The sequence below is a fragment of the Anser anser genome (genome assembly GCF_964211835.1).
Source record: "Anser anser genome assembly, chromosome: 3".
NCBI lineage: Eukaryota > Metazoa > Chordata > Aves > Anseriformes > Anatidae > Anser > Anser anser.
Window position 1 is genome coordinate 12,278,690 of NC_139722.1, and position 16,783 is coordinate 12,295,472.

Below are 16,783 nucleotides of genomic sequence, written 5' to 3' on the forward strand. Positions count from 1 at the left end.
CCTAGAATATAAGAAAAGACATGTCTCACATCAGAAAGTCAGGCAAAAGTTGCAAAAAGGTTAATATGTGTGTAGGTGTCAGAAGTTTTTTGGCTGTTTCCTCTCCTGGTTTCTATTCCAAGACCCCTTCAGTGTTTAGGAGGACAGATATAACAAAGACAAACAATAGGAACTGTCAAAGAGAACAAATGGGCATGGATCAGCCATACACTGGGATTTTATTTTCACCAGCAACAGAGAATGATTTGGACCCAGAAGTTACATCTATAAAAACAAAATCTAACAATGCTCTGGATGGAGGCATTTATACTGTGGAATCTATTTTCTGTATGGCCTAGTAATGCATACAAGACAAATGTACATCCATTACAGTACCTCAGTGTCCAAAATAAAATACACAGAAAGCATATATACTTATGCTGTTAGGATGAAAATTGAAGCCAAAATAAAACAATATCGGCTGATTTGATTTACCTATATATGTCTTGTATAATGCAACAGCACAATTGCATAAAAAGTTGGTCAAATAGTTATTCAGTTTTTTATCTATTATAATAAATTTATTTTCCAAAACGTAAAAATAAAGGATAAAAATTGTTGTTTGAAGATCTTTTGCAAGCATTTCTAACAGTCTGATAGGTACTGAAATTCTGAAACTACAGTCCTAGTCCAACATCCTTGTTGGACTAGTAGAAATCTCTTCCACAAAGCTAAAGGCAATATCTTTTCAGCATGTGTCTGTCTAATGCAGAAAATAGACAATGTTCTCCTTTTAACTCTGAATGTAAGTAGAATATGAGCTCCAAGACTAAAAATTTTGTTACCATCATACATTTTAAGCCTTCATGACAAAGGGAAAATACCTGTGGAGTCGACAAGAGCAATATGTTCACAGTTAGCTTATTGTCCTCTATATAAACACATACTGCATGGATGAAAGGAACATGAAATTTATCTTCCTGTAATATATATATTTGCCATATTAACATGTGTGTTTTCAAATTGCCATAAACATCATCTTATTCTTTTGGGTCTCAGTTGAAAATAGTCTTGTAAACTTGGAATTTGGAAAATAAAAATAAAAGTCCAGTTCTGAACTGTGATTCCATCATGGTTCCATCTCTGAAAAAAGAGAGAGAGAAATTTATTTATTTATTTATTTTTTACACAGATGTAACATAGTTGAACTCCAGTGGATTTTCTTACATCTCCAAAAAGTGTTCTAAACATCAAAATATCAATGATGGATCGATTTTTAAACCACTATTTTCTGGAAAAAAAAAAAAAAAGCTTTTAAAAATTGCTTTTCAATTCAGTTTTAAATCTTAAAATGCAAGAATAACCATATAATTTTTTACTTACGCACTTCGAGATGTATTTTTTCCATGACATGTGTCCATGTAATCACACCAATCTCTTTCAGTGTTTGAAGATCAAAAGCCTATTGAACTTTGCTGAGCTTTTGGTGAAATCATTTAAATTAGAGCAGATTTTAATTTGATCCTTTCCATCTCCTGAAATGTAATAGTTCACACAAAAATAAACTGTTACACATGGCATTTAAAATTTAGCTTATAACAATGGAAGGAACTGTCTTGGTGTATAAGAAATGACTCACTTAAAGTTTATAGGATTTAATGAGTCTGGCTTTTCTGTTACTCCACTTCAACCCAGAAATCACTTTCTAGGCATCAAGGAACTATTGCTAGTGTATGAGCAGTGACAGTGGGAAAGAAAACCTTGGTGAAACTCTACAAAGAGGAAACAGCAATAGAACTGCATGGTCAGACATTATTATTTTTTTTTGCAAAAGTGACTGAGGATCTGAAACCATGGTCCCTGTTCTTGGGAGTTTGCTGTCTGATAAGAGTGAGTGGAGAAAGATTGATTTAGATAAATAAATGGTGCTGATGCCTTCAGAAAAGCTATATACTGGGAACCAACACTAAGAACTTGGTTTTGTTAAAATATAAAGTATTTAAAGTATTTACTAATTCTTAAAAGTCACGCCTTTTTTTTTTGTTTTGTTTTGTTTTTTAATCAGAGAAAAGTTAAATTGAGATAAAATTTGAAAAGATGTATTTTAATTACAAGTAATGTTTTCTTCATGAGGGATTTCTGTCTTAAATTCCACTACTGCTTTCAATTCTTGAGCTCTCTCCTCCTAAATTAACATGAAAAGATGTCAAATCAGTCAGACTTTAAAAATGTTGTTTTGTATGCATTGTTAACTTCTGTGGTGTTACTCCACAGTGACACTTTTGGAGTACTTCACTCCAATGGAGGAGGCTGACAGTTTTGCAGTAAGCAGTGGTTTCCTGCCCTAGTACCTCAGTTCTGATTCGCTGTACATTTGCATTTACATTAAACTTCACCCAGAGATGATGTATTGATCATTTAACATTAAAAAATAAATTAAGAATAAAAAGATTTTTTCCTCATCTATGAAGTAAAGCCAAAAAAGGACATGCTGTTCGTGCCTCGTCAAATACACATTTGCAAGAAGTCCTTCAGTTTAAAGGCAGGGAAAGCATTAAGAATGTTAAAAGTCATCAACTGAGGAATTTTCTTTCTTTACTGAAAGATACTTGGACTTGTGCAAAGCATTTGACACTGCTCTGCGCAACATCCTTGTCTCTAAACTGGAGAGACGTGAATTTGATGGATGGACCACTCAGTGGCTCTGTCTGGATGGTCACACTGAGAGTGTTGTGGTCAATGGCTCTATGTCCAAGTGGAGATCAGTGAGGAGTGGTGTTCCTCAGGGCTTGGTGTTGGGACCGTTTCTATTTAACATCGTTGTCCTCGTGGACGGTATGATTGAGCGCACCCTCAGCAAGTTTGCTGACAACACCAAGCTGAGTGGTGGGGTCAATGCTATGTAGAGGGATCCTGACAAAGGTGGGCCTGTGCATACTGGGCCTGTGCAATCCTCATGAAGTTCAACAAGGCCGAGTGCAAGGTCCTGTACATGGGTGAGGGCAATCCCAAACACAAATACAGACTGGGCAGAGCATGGATTGAGAGCAGCTTCAAGGAGAAGGCCCTGGGGGTGTAGGTTGATGATAAGCACAACATGAGCCAGCAATGTGTGCTTGCAGCCCAAAAAGCCAACGATGTCCTGGGCTGCATCAATAGAAGTGTGGCCAGTGGGTCAAGGGATGTGATTCTGCCCCTCTGCTCTGCTCTTGTGAGACCTCACCTGGAACCCTGGCTTCAGCTCTGGGGCCCGTAAGACAAGAGGACGTGGACCTGTTGAAGTGAGTCTAGAAGGAGGGCGGCAAAGGTAAGCAGGGTGCTGGAGCACCTCTCCTGTGAAGAAAGGCTGAGGGAGTTGGGGTTGTTCAGCCTGTGGAAGAGAAAGCTCTGGGTAGACCTTATAGTGTCCTTCTAGTACCTAAAGGGGGCCTACAGGAAAGCTGGGGAGGGATGTTGTCAAGGGGTGTAGCAATAGGGCAAGGGGGTAGTGGCTTCAAAACTGAAAGAGGTGTCCCTGTCTATGGCAGGAGGGGTGGAACTAGATGATCTTTAAAGGTCCTTCCAATCTTAAACTGTTCTGGATTCTATGATAAGAAGACAAAAATATTCTTTTTTTTTTTTTTTAAATTTCTTTTATTAGTGTTTAGGAAGCCTATAAGAGCCACAGTGTTGTTTAGTTTGCATCCCAGATTTTCTGAAATCCAGGTGCTCTGCATGTACAAATTCCTTTTATCTGCTTTTTTTGCAGACCCTGTTTTCTATTTCCTCTCTTCTACCCTTACCCTCCCTTCCCATTTTCACTGTACTATAATACACTGAAAAGGCTGTATCAGGGTGATCTGCCAGCATTATCTATAGTTCTAATTATTTCTTGGAAAATGGTTTGCCCTCTCTATACTAGCAGAATGTAAAGTTCTCAGCTTATTCTGACTATTTTATTATTTTATTTTATTTATTTATTTTAATTTCACTTATCAGAATTAGAAATGCAAGAGATGATAGGGCATTCCTTTTATATATATATATATTTGAAGCAGTCATTATTTATCCATGAATTTTTGCAAAATGTTATTGCAGTAGATCATAACAAGAAGCTCTTTACTTAGTATTTTAAAGATTTTCAAATTTCAGAGAAAGAAACTGCAGGAAATTTCTATCTGGTTACCAAAATTTATTTTCTGTCTGTCATTTTCCTTTTCAGAGATTCAACCAATACAGAGATTTTTATCTCTACCTAGGTCCTAATCCATTTCAAACATTAAGATACTCAAATTCAAGTATAAGATACTCAAATTCAAATTCACGTGGCACTTGCAGGGCAACCAGGCGATCAGGCCCAGTCAGCATGGGTTTATGAAAGGTAGGTCCTGCTTGACGAACCTGATCTCCTTCTATGAACAAGTGACGCGCTTGGTGGATGAGGGGAAGGCTGTGGATGTGGTCTACCTTGACTTCAGTAAGGCTTTTGACACTGTTTCCCACAACATTCTCCTCGAGAAACTGGCTGCTCGTGGCTTGGACTGGCGTACGCTTTGTTGGGTTAAAAACTGGCTGGATGGCCGGGCCCAAAGAGTTGTGGTGAATGGAGCCAAATCCAGTCGGAGGCCGGTTACTAGTGGAGTCCCCCAGGGCTCAGTGCTGGGGCCGGTCCTCTTTAATATCTTTATCGATGACCTGGATGAGGGGATCGAGTGCACCCTCAGTAAGTTTGAAGATGACACCAAGTTAGGTGCATGTGTCAATCTGCTCGAGGGAAGGAAGGCTCTGCAGGAGGATCTGGACAGGCTGGACCGATGGGCTGAGGTCAACTGTATGAAGTTCAACAAGGCCAAGTGCCGGGTCCTGCATCTGGGGCACAACAACCCCAAGCAGCGCTACAGGCTGGGAGATGAGTGGCTGGAAAGCTGCCTGGCAGAGAAGGACCTGGGAGTACTGGTTGATAGGCAGCTGAATATGAGCCAGCAGCATGCTCAGGTGGCCAAGAAGGCCAACAGCATCCTGGCCTGTATAAGAAGCAGTGTGGCCAGCAGGTCTAGGGAAGTGATTGTGCCCCTGTACTCGGCTCTGGTGAGGCCGCACCTGGAGTACTGTGTTCAGTTTTGGGCCCCTCGCTACAAGAAGGACATGGAGGTGCTCGAGCGAGCGCAGAGAAGGGCAACGAAGCTGGTGAGGGTTCTGGAGAACAAGTCTTACGAGGAGCGGCTGAGGGAGCTGGGGTTGTTTAGCCTCGAGAAGAGGAGGCTCAGGGGAGACCTCATCGCTCTCTATAGGTACCTTAAAGGAGGCTGTAGCGAGGTGGGGGTTGGTCTATTCTCCCACGTGCCTGGTGACAGGACGAGGGGGAATGGGCTAAAGTTGTGCCAGGGGAGGTTTAGGTTGGATGTTAGGAAGAACTTCTTTACTGAAAGGGTTGTTAGACATTGGAATAGGCTGCCCAGGGAGGTGGTTGAGTCACCATCCCTGGAGGTCTTTAAAAGACGTTTAGATGTAGCCCTTAGTGATATGGTTTAGTGTAGGACTTGTTAGTGTTAGGGCAGAGGTTGGACTAGATGATCTTGGAGGTCTCTTCCAACCTAGACAATTCTGTGATTCTGTGATTCTGTGAAGTAATTTTTATTTCTAGTGAATTGGTACATCCACACACACACACACACACAAAGTCACATTTACTGTAAGAACTTGTTCTTCTAGATTATTTCCTGATATTATTAACACATGAGAATGCCTCATGAATCTCACCATAACTGTTGAGCTTTCAGTTTCTGATAAGTTCACCCAGCAAATCTGTAATTGCAGAAGAAGCCTCACAGAGAATTAATAGAGACACTAGAACTGATGGCAAGGTAACTGCCAGTCATCCACTGTAAACATATTAAAATTAAACTGTTATTGATATGCAATTAATGTCCATAGGTGGCAGACATTTTCTTCCATTTAAATAATTCAGTGTTTTTCTCCTTAAAAGCAATGTCTGTGTTTGTGGAAAACTTGAGATCGACAGGCACCAGAAAATGAAGTCCTTGGTTCATCCATTGGATGTGCAGTGCTTGCCCAGGACAGCTCTGACCCCCAATGCACTGGCTGTCAAAGTGCCTCACCTCTTTCCTGGAAGGCCTGCTCTACCTAATAAAAACACAAATCCTTGTGCATGTAGTTGCAGGTGAAAGTGTTGATGAGTAATTACTGTCGTGTTCCTGCTATGTGCCTGAGCTGAGTCCAAATATGCCTTTTTATTGTATTTATTATTATTCACAGTTTCCCAAGCTATTCACTGGTCTGGCTCAGACTTGCTTGATTAATGTGAAGGTAGTCTGAGTCAATATTGCAGGGTATCATTGCAGCACATTGACAAAATAATACATTTTGGAATAGATTAAATACTGTTCTACAGTTTTGCATCACTCTGAAAATACAAGGATAACACTAAACCTGCTTGTCTTGTACTTCTGCTTGTATGTGTGAACAAAACTTGTGGATGAGAAATCAGAAATAAAATGGACAACTGAGTGATATATATATGTATATAGTCTGCCCCTAAGGGTGTAATCAGTGATTTAAAAATAAAAGCAAATTGTTTTCTTTTGTCACAAAATTTTATCTCAACTTGGGGCTGAAGGTGTAGGTCTTGCTTGTGTCAATGGCCTTGTTAGTATCAAAATCCACACAGCTGGATGTTTATTTAGTCTGGATATACATCTCAGAAACTGTACAACTATGCTTTGATTTAGTCACTTAAATATTGTAAATGTATTGTGTGGAATATACACAAAATTAGGATAAAAACAAAACAAAACAAAACAAAAAACCTCCATCACTGAAGTTTAAGTTGGGGAAATTCAGACGGAATAATATATGCATTTTTTAGTAGGGGAGTAGAGGTAGTCTGTAAATCACAACTAGGACCATCTGCTAAGTCTCTAAGTCTTAGATTGTCTCTCACTGACAATATATTTATATATATATATATATATATTTAAAGGATTTGAAAGCCTAATAAAGCTTAGATCACTGAAGTCCTATTGCTTCTCTTCTGTGGAAATCTTTACCCTATTTTATGAAGTTCTCATACTCTCATTTAAACAGTTACAAAAGTGGAAGATAGCTTTTTTTTTTTTTTCTTTAAGCCATATGCTATATTTTCTAATGCACAGAAAACAATTAATTACACACACTCACAAAATCATAAAAAAAAATAGGGAATGCTTAATATCAGATTACAGGAGCCCATCTATATTATTAATGCTGACAATGCATGCCTATATTATATTATATTATTATATTATTATATTTCTATTTATTCAATAGAAATGTATGAATAATACAATCTACTTTCAGATTTATTTTTTTTCAACACAAGGTTTACCCAGAATCTAAGTATTTTTCTCAATGTTTCAAGTATTATCAGTAGTGAAGATAGAAGTTGAACTCAAATTTCTTTACATTCAGGTTCAGACTCATTATACTGTTTTAAAAAAATCTCACTGCAGTGTGGTAAGTCCAGCTCTCAAGGCTGTTTTAAACAGGTAAGGTACATTCTGACAACTTTAAGAAGAGGTTTTTAAAGGAAGGTTTATAAAAGAAAGTGAAATAACTATCTAGTTAGTGGTGGAGGAGGAAGAGAGAGGCAGGTGTAGTGTGACTACATCTGTACTGGGAAATTAAGTGTGGGGCCACTCTGCTGCACGGAACATCTCATATGTGTGCTTGAAATAAGGGTGCCTGGAAATGCTACCTGGCCACTGTTATCTTCTGAGCAGTGCCTGGGAACTGTTCAGGAGGAATAGGCAACCTGTGCCAAAACGGTCAGGGAGTAGCCTAACAATTTAACAGTGCAGATAATTGCCTTGCCAAAGACCTTGACCTTTCTCATTTATTGGTGTAGATTGGCCTGTGGTTCTGTAAGAGCCAGTGCTATGTAACAAGGCAAACTAACTTCGTATATTGTCAGGGCAGTGTTGTCTGGTGAGACTGAACACGGTGAAACACATGAGGAGTGTATCACAGTGGGGCATTCATCATTTCATTAAGATGGACTGAATCACTTTGTATTCTAGCAAAATGGCATAAAACAGAATAGGAAGATGTTGTGGATATTGGAAGTTAAAGACTTTCCTTTACATAATCTAACACCAACACATGGTATATTTTCTAGATTATAAAACATTAGTTGTTAAGTAACAGTTGTCAGTGTTCACTAATCCAATGCTGCAGCTCTGTGCTAGAGCATGACATCCTGACATGACCCACGTTGCAGTTAGATATGACCGACTTTTCACACCCAATTACACTCAGAGTTTGTATCTGTTTTTCAAAGTGTGAGGCTAAGGATACCTGGATTATAAATTTATTATTATAGTTGTTATTGTTATTATTGTTACTGTTATAGCTAATTGGAAAAGTGTGTCTACCTGGGCCTGGCCAATTTACGAGAGAGATACAACATCTCTCCAGACATTTCTGGTCATATCAGTTCTTATTCTCTTGCTCTTTCTCCGCCTTCAATACTGCTTATTTTAAAATCTAACTAAGATTAGATTTCTGAGAGGAGGCAATTCCCATCGATGTAGGGACAATTTTTGGATCATTTTGAAACATGAACACATTCCTTTACACTGATAGGCATAAATGTCCCTCAATAAGTAAACATAAAAGAAAGAAAGAAAACAAAAGATGGCTAAAAAAGCCATCTAAAAAAGCTAAGAACATATTTACTCTTTTCAAACTGAGAGAAATAAAATCAATCAACAAAACATCTATGTTTTCTTTCAATGCCTTTATTTTAATTTAATTTAAAGGGAAAAGAGAGAGTCTGTAACATGAACATTTTTGAATACCAGATGGATTAATATTTTTCACATCAGGTTGAAAACTCGTGAATCTCTCATGAAATTTCAGTCTGATTCTTAACCTAGCTCTGATCTGACTTGGATCTTACACCACTGATCAATGTAATTCATCAGCAAAAACTCTATCCAGATGCCACCTCTCTTATTTGTGAATACAAACAAAGAAAAATATTTTAAAGATGGAAGCTTATGGGCTGATGTGTCTGTTATATTGATGTTAGCGAAGAAGGTCTTACCTGTATTTGTGTAGAAATAAGCAAGAGTGGCAGTACCTAAAAGGCTGTCAAAAGCCATGTTCATCTCTTTACTCATCTCCTTTAGAAAGAAGATTAACATTGATCTTGTGAATGAACAAATGAAGGAAAGAATCTGTCAGTGCAGAAGAAGCTTTGAGAAAGAAGTGACACTCAAGGAAACAGTTTGTTAGCAGCTATTCCAGGGCACTAAAGCAGACATTTTAGGTTCCATTTTTCACAACAGTATTCCTGAGCTATATACACAGATCTGCAATTATAAAACCAGAAAAAGAATCTGGCATAGAATTCAAGAGCATGTAATTCAATTATTGTAGCAATGACCCTTCTCCCAAATAATCCTAACATAAAATAAAATATGAAAGCATACATTTATAGAAAACACAAAATGCCACATGAGTTTTTTGATAACATTTTGTTAATTTAATTGTTTAGACTGCTCTGAAACACAAGGGAATATAAAATTCTTTTTAGCAACCGTAACACAGTGCCCCCACTCACTAACTATATTTATGCAATTTTTTTTCAGGATTGAAAAATGGAATCTTATAAATGGATTTCAGTCTGTGAATTCCTCATAGCATGAAATGCCTTTATCTTCTCTGTTATCTTTTGCTGCAGCATTAGTGATACTTGTATAAAAGGAACTTAACTGTCAAGAAAATTATTCTGAAAGCAGCAGTTCTTCAAGGCTTATGAATGTCCTGGAAAGCAAGAAAAAAATTAACTCTATCATAAGAGAACATAATGTGTGAAACATAGAAATGTGAGCTCAGTTATGACTCATCTCTAAATAGCATCATCAAAACATGATAGTAGCCAAATATGTTTCCCCTAGTTAACATTTATCACTGAACTCTTTGAATACGTATTTTTCATCTGCAGTGCTATTATTTTAATGACAACCCCTAATTTGGGCTGACATTTCACTATCCTTATTTTACAATTCAGCTCATTCTGACCTCGGTCAAGTTACTTAAAGTAGGAGGAAGCTGTTGAGGTTGATTTTAATAAAAAATGGTGTGTGCATGTTTACTTTTCCATGGCAACTAACCCATCTGAAGTCTATCTTCATTTACAGTATTAGTGTCCTATTGAACTCTGTGTTAGGGTAGCATCTAGCATAAATGCCTCCAAAATCCCTGCAACATTCCACCTTAGCAAAAGGAAGCTGTAAAGCCAATAAACAGATCATGCCAGGCTTTAACCAGCCTCTGGTGCATGGTTATGTCTACTAAAAGACTGGTGATGTAGGGGAGCATCACTGCTAAGAGAGAGGGAGAGCTCATCTTGGAGAAGGGAAAGCTGATGGAGCATTTGTTTGTCTTACCCACCACTGCCAATGCCTGAGAGACCTTTCTGCACTACTTGGGCTTGAGAGGAGCACAGCTGGGAGGAGAACAGGTAGCAAGGACATTGTCTATACTTCAGCCTTACATCATGCATCCTATATTGAAAACATAAGGGAAATATAAGAAAAAGTCCCATATGTTCTTAATGAATACATTTCTAAAGCTAGGAAATTCCATCTTGTATGGGACACGTGGCAGACCATATAGCTGGAGACACAGAACTCTCTTCCATTAAACTGTCATAATAGGGATCCAGTCCAACTGGGGGAAAAAAAAAAAAAGTGAATTTGCCCATATGCCCATTTTTTGAGACGAAACCTTTTTTAAGGGAGGACCATCATCTAAGAGGGAGGAAGAGAGAGAGGGAGGCTTACTCTAATGCTTATGGAAAAGTTCCATCTTCATCTACACAAGTCAAGAAAACAGGCACAAAATATAAAGAGTGAGATTGCTCAGGACTTTTTTTGGTACTAGAATTTCTTGATCTGTAATGATAAAAATTTTACACTTCCAAATAAAGCATAAAAATAATCAAAAGTAAGAGACACAGCTATATATTTTTTATTGCATGTTTTTTACTATACAAAATAATGAAAGGACAAAGCTCTTATCACTCACATAGGTGTAAGGTAGCAAAAACTTGGAGATTTAGATGGAATGGAAATGCTGATGGTATATTTGTTGTGTACAGTTCTGCCTTTCATTGTTGCACTGAGCTGTAGCAGCTTAAACAGCTTATGGATGATTATGTGGAAAGAGACTTCAAAGGTTAATTTAAACATCTGAAATTCATATACATCTGAAAAGTGTAAATACTTATCTGCAGTAAAAACATGGTGCCTACACTGTGTTCCTCAGGTCAGGGGTGATGCTTTTCCCTTTCTGTCAGTGTGGTATAATGCACCATCCCACCTGGAAATTCTGTGAAAAAGAATTGTGCTGAAAATCTGTATTAAAATGATGATCTTGTCTATTTCATATGGATTTGACTGGAACATTTTTCACATAGGTTTCAAAGTTTGCATGCAATTTGTATTCATAAGTTTGATGCCAAATCAAAAGACTAGCTTTATAAAAGTGAATATTGTCACTATTCTGGGTATTAAATAGCTAATTCTGTGGCAGAATTAAGTTATATACACATAAAAATGACCAAGAGATGGTTCTTTCTGAAAAAGATTTCACACATATTTGCTGTGAGTCATAATTCCTTAACCACATCTGTCTTCTAAGAAATCCCCAGGTGCTGTATAGCTCTTCTTGAGCACAAATTTTGTTTGTTTTGCCTTCTTTCCCTGTCTGCTTTGTTGTGTCATGTCCCCCTTTCCTCTCCCTAGAACCAAAACAAGAAACTGTTCATATTTCTCGTGTCCTCTCCAGCACAGTCACTTCTCAAAGAACAGAGTGTGAGTGTCCTTACTCTTCAGGACAACAGCTGAGATGTTAATGTGAAAGTGAAACTTGCCTTCTGCTAGAAGAATGAGCATGGGGAGGATGGTTTTAGGATGGTAGGACTTCAGAAAACCTTTGTTATCTGATTCTCCTTCCTTTCCCTTAAACCATCCTTCTTTTACCTCCATAATTTCTACTTGTTTTGGAGATGGCCACAGTGATCATCTGTCCCCTAGAACATTTGTCTATATCTGCTGAGCTCCAGCAACTCTGGCTTGAGCCTAGGTTTTAGCAGTCAAAGCCTGTAGGAAGTTGGTGCCTTATAAGAGCATTGAGAGCAGACTTCTGTCTGCTTCTTTCATACATGAAAGCTTTTCTGCCTTTTTCTTTTCTTTTTTTTTTTTTTTAATTTCATGAGTGCATCTGTTGGTCTAATATAAACTATTAGCTCTATGAGATTTGTTTTTACCCCAGAGCATCACAGATAGAGCAGCAGAACATCTGTAACACAACTATCCACAAAAACATGTGCACACACAAATTTATTATTTCCTCTTAATAATTCTCATGTTTATTTTTTTCAGTATTTCCCTCTCTCGTATAATATTGCTTCATAGTTTATTTCTGCTTTTAGAATTGTTTCACAAATATGGAAAATTGCAGAATGATATAATAATCTATAAGTAATAGTGCTTCATCACTCCAGTTTTCTGCATAATTCAGTGTGGTTCCATTATGTAAAAGGATGTTGCACAGTATCAGCTTAATGTAGCACATTTTATGATTCCTATTGCCCAAATATCAGCCTTTATACAGAAGAAATATGCAAAGAAATATATATCCATTTTACCTCTCCACAGCAATAAAATGGACATCTTCTGTGTACTGCAAAATCTAAAACTAAAAAGACAACATAAATTGAGAATGTTAGGCAGTGCTTTTTTACCCTGATTAGCTCTTTAGTCTGATCTAAACCTTATAATCTCGCAGTCTCAAAGACTGAGTTCCTCTGGGGATTAAAAACATACAGAAGAGAAACCAAAGACTAGTAATAGAATCTGAAAAAGAGCGATAACAGAAATGCCTGTATCCTGCTATAAAACTGGAAAGGGAAAGTAAAGAAAACAATTAAGGGACTTCAAATTTCCTGGTCCAGAGAGCAGGAGTCAGCATCGTAGATTTTCTGTCAAAATTCAAGCTACTTAAGCCATCTTCTTAAGCCATCTTACTGAAAAAAGACAGTGAAAAGTCAATTCATATCCATCATCTATGGTTTGTACATCTCTTTCTTACTTTCCAAGTCATCTCTTTTTCAGTCTTGAAGATCTTCAGTTTATTCAATCATACTGCATATGGAAACTCTCCCACACCATTGATCATCCTTTTCTTGATTTTTCTAAATCTTTTTCTAGCTTTTTTGCCCTTCCTTAGACAAACAAACCACAAATGCCCACAGTGTTCCCAGCATGAATAAATGACATATTTGTATAGTGGCATAAGGGTATTTGTTCTCTTATTTATTTTTTTTTCTATTCATTATTCCTAATTGTACTTATTTATCTATAATAAATACATTTGCTGGAGAGTGACTTTTTACACAGGCATATTTGTCTTGACATAGCTCACTTGCTTTTCCATTTTTTTATAAGACTGTTAAACAGCACAGCTCTCTGTTACTGTTAACTTCCCTCCAGCATTTAGAAACATTTACTGTTTCTTCTATTTTGGTCAATTATATAGCCATATTAAATAACTAGCATATTTTTTCTTCTACTAGAATATTCTCACTTCTATTATGACTACTTTGTTTCTTTTAAAGTATTTTTTTTTTTTTTTTGTGAGAGACTTTGTTAAAAACATTGGTGAAACTCAGTTCATCTTTATCCATGTTCTAGTTGACTCTTTCAAACAACTGCAAGAGTTTTGCAAGGCACCTTTTACAGGTGACTCTTCTCAGAGCTGATTTTTCACACCTGTATTCTATTACAGCTTCTGCTACTGTGACTTGTTCAGCTCTCAGTCTTACATTCATGTAGTTCTCCCTGACTTTCAAGGGATTTCTTTTAAACTTTGGCATTGCAATTGCTTACCTTCATTCTTCATGTATAAAGGAAGTTTTAGGTGAGAGGTTACATGCTGCTGTTAGTTGTTCAGCTGTTCCATTCTTCAAATCTTTCGGAATACTTTGATGAATTCTGTCTGGTTTTGGTGATTTATCGGAGTTCACTTGCTGTATTTGTAAGACACTCCATCTGTTCCTTCAATTTCAGAGCAATTCACTGCTCAGCCCATTTATCTGCGAGGGTTCAGGTACCAGAATACACCCAATGTCTTCTACAGTAAAATCTTCAAAAAAAAAAAAAAGAGCTTCTTTACAATGTTTTTGTCATCTCTGAGTGTTCCTTTTATGCCTTGGAAGTTAGTAGGTTCTGCAGGCTCTGCAGGCTCACTGGCAACATTTTTGCTCTTAGTATGTCAGAATGAAGACTTAGTCTAAGCTTTGATTTCTTGACTGAGTTGCTCCTCAAGTTCTTTTTTGACCTGCCTGGTGGTGTTTTTATATTTGATCTGCTGGAAATTTTAATAATTTACATTCTTTTATTTTAAGTTGGAAATTAGGAGAAATTTATTCTCAAATAGAGTGGTTAGGCAGTGGAATGGGTTGTCCAGGGAGGCGGTGGAGTCACTGTCCCTGGGGGTGTTTAAGAAAAGGATGTGGTACTTAGGGATATGATTTAGTGGGTGACATTAGTGATAGGGAGATGGTTGGACCATATGATCTTGGAGGTCTTTTCTAACCTTAATGATTCTATGATTCTGTTAAGATGCATCATCAACTTTAGGGATGATGTCTTATTACTAAAAATTTCTTTTACTTTGGTGACTAGCTGTACTGATTTCTTTTCACCATTTCTTTCAAGCCTGTCCTAATGGATGTTAGTGCACTATTAGAAGGCTTACAAGATGGAGTCCTTCTCTAGTCTTCGTGACACTTGTCATGTAATGGTTTTCTCTGCTGTGACTTCTAGTTTCTTGTCAATAAGCTTAATTTTACATCATTCCCAACTTTTAAGTTCAGCAGAACTGGGGTAGATATTTTGACATTTGTCTTCTTAAAACACAGTGAATAACTAGGCATCATCAAAAGATATCTTTATCATCTAGATGAAAGTAGACAGACACAACTGCTCACTTTTTAGGTATAGCACTCCTGCTAACATGACCAACAGAAAGGTCTGTCTATTTGAAAGAGTGTGTTTCATTTGTATTTTGTTTCTAGTCTGCTAAACTGCATCTCTGCTACTAAACTAAGCACTATTGTATTAAACAAAGGCACTTGTTAGAACTCTGATTGCTTCTGACATTCAGAAAACTACAAGTCTCACAATTTCAGATACTCTTTGGGACATAACACAGGACAGGAACTATTCTCCATAGTTTGGATACAGCTATCCTCCTACAAAGGTTAAGGTAATGGATGTGTATGATCATGCTATGCCAGTAAACTAAAGGACCAGATAATGTGTTCTGGTGTGGTTTTGTTTAGCGGAATAGACATAGACTTATTTTGTGCTCCATGGATTTATGTTAGTCAGAACAGATCTGCTCAGATATTACATTTGATTTCCTACATTTAGCTTTTCTTCTTCATCTTCTGGATAATTTATGCAAGGCAACTGTCATTAAAGTAGGATCTTCTAGTTTTTATCCTGGCAAAAGATTTTCTTCCTGCCCCCTTCAGTCAACTGTTGACATTACTGAGGCCCTGTGCTACTTAGTTTCAAACTTTGTAAATTAAAAGTTAAATTAGGATAACAGAGATCCAACTTTTTTTTTCTTTTTTTCTGTCTAAAAGTAAACAATAAAATTAGCTACAACATGATTATAAATATGGCTTAAAGATCATATTTCATTGTAAAATAGACACTCAAAGCAGGACATAGTTGCCTAGTTGTTGCCATCTAGGGTTATCTGAGACTCTCTATGATATCCCACCTGGTCTCCATCTTCTGCTCAAGGATAAGTGTCTTGTAGAGGCTTTGTCATATCTGATAGCCTAATGGTAAAGTGTCTCAGGTATGCTAGAACATCTAAAATAGCACTCAGTACCTACATTTTAGGCAGTTAAATTAAGGTTCTTATCAGCTGGATTTGTCTCTAGGCTCCACTGACTGTACTAATTCAATTTCCATTGTCTATAATGGAAATTTAGACACCTACTTCATTTCTTCCCTCAGAAACAGATATTTAGACAACTTCTATTGACAACAATGATATGATCTGAATGTTACAGAAATAGAATGAATTAGGGAGATGCTGGGATGAAAATGAAAGGAAAATCTTCAGACAGCAGATATTTATAGTGCATTTAGACAACTTACAAATGAATGGGAGAAAGAGAGCACTTGAAGAGGCAGGCATAGCAAAGTGTGTCAATTATCTTAAATATGTCTGTTATGCAGGAAGGAATACACTGATGAAAAATAAAGGATGGATTCACGTTCAGTTTGTAGTGCTTTTAATGCCTCTGACTGTATAAAGGGACCTTAGGGCAAGCATGATACCGCAGCTTTTAATGGCAATGTGAAAAGACCTCCTTGTAACTAAGAATTCAGTCTTAGGTAACTGGGACTACAGAGTTTATGTTTAGACCCTCCTAAGCATAATTAACCAGCAAAGGAAAGCAAAACAAACAAACAAAAAACAGCAAACTACTTCCCTCCTCCTCCCCCCCTGCCCACCCCCAACTCTCAAGGTCATTATAGCAACTGTTAATAAAAGATTCAGCTGTGATATGAGTTACCTTGAAAATATGTATGAGCTTGTTCCATGTCATCAGTAATAAACATTTTGCAGAATGATTTCTGCATGCCCTCCCTATGCAGTATAGCAGAAGATATAATGGGGATCCTCATAAATGTCTCTTCGCAGCACGTTTCTGCACTGTCACCTTAGTCAA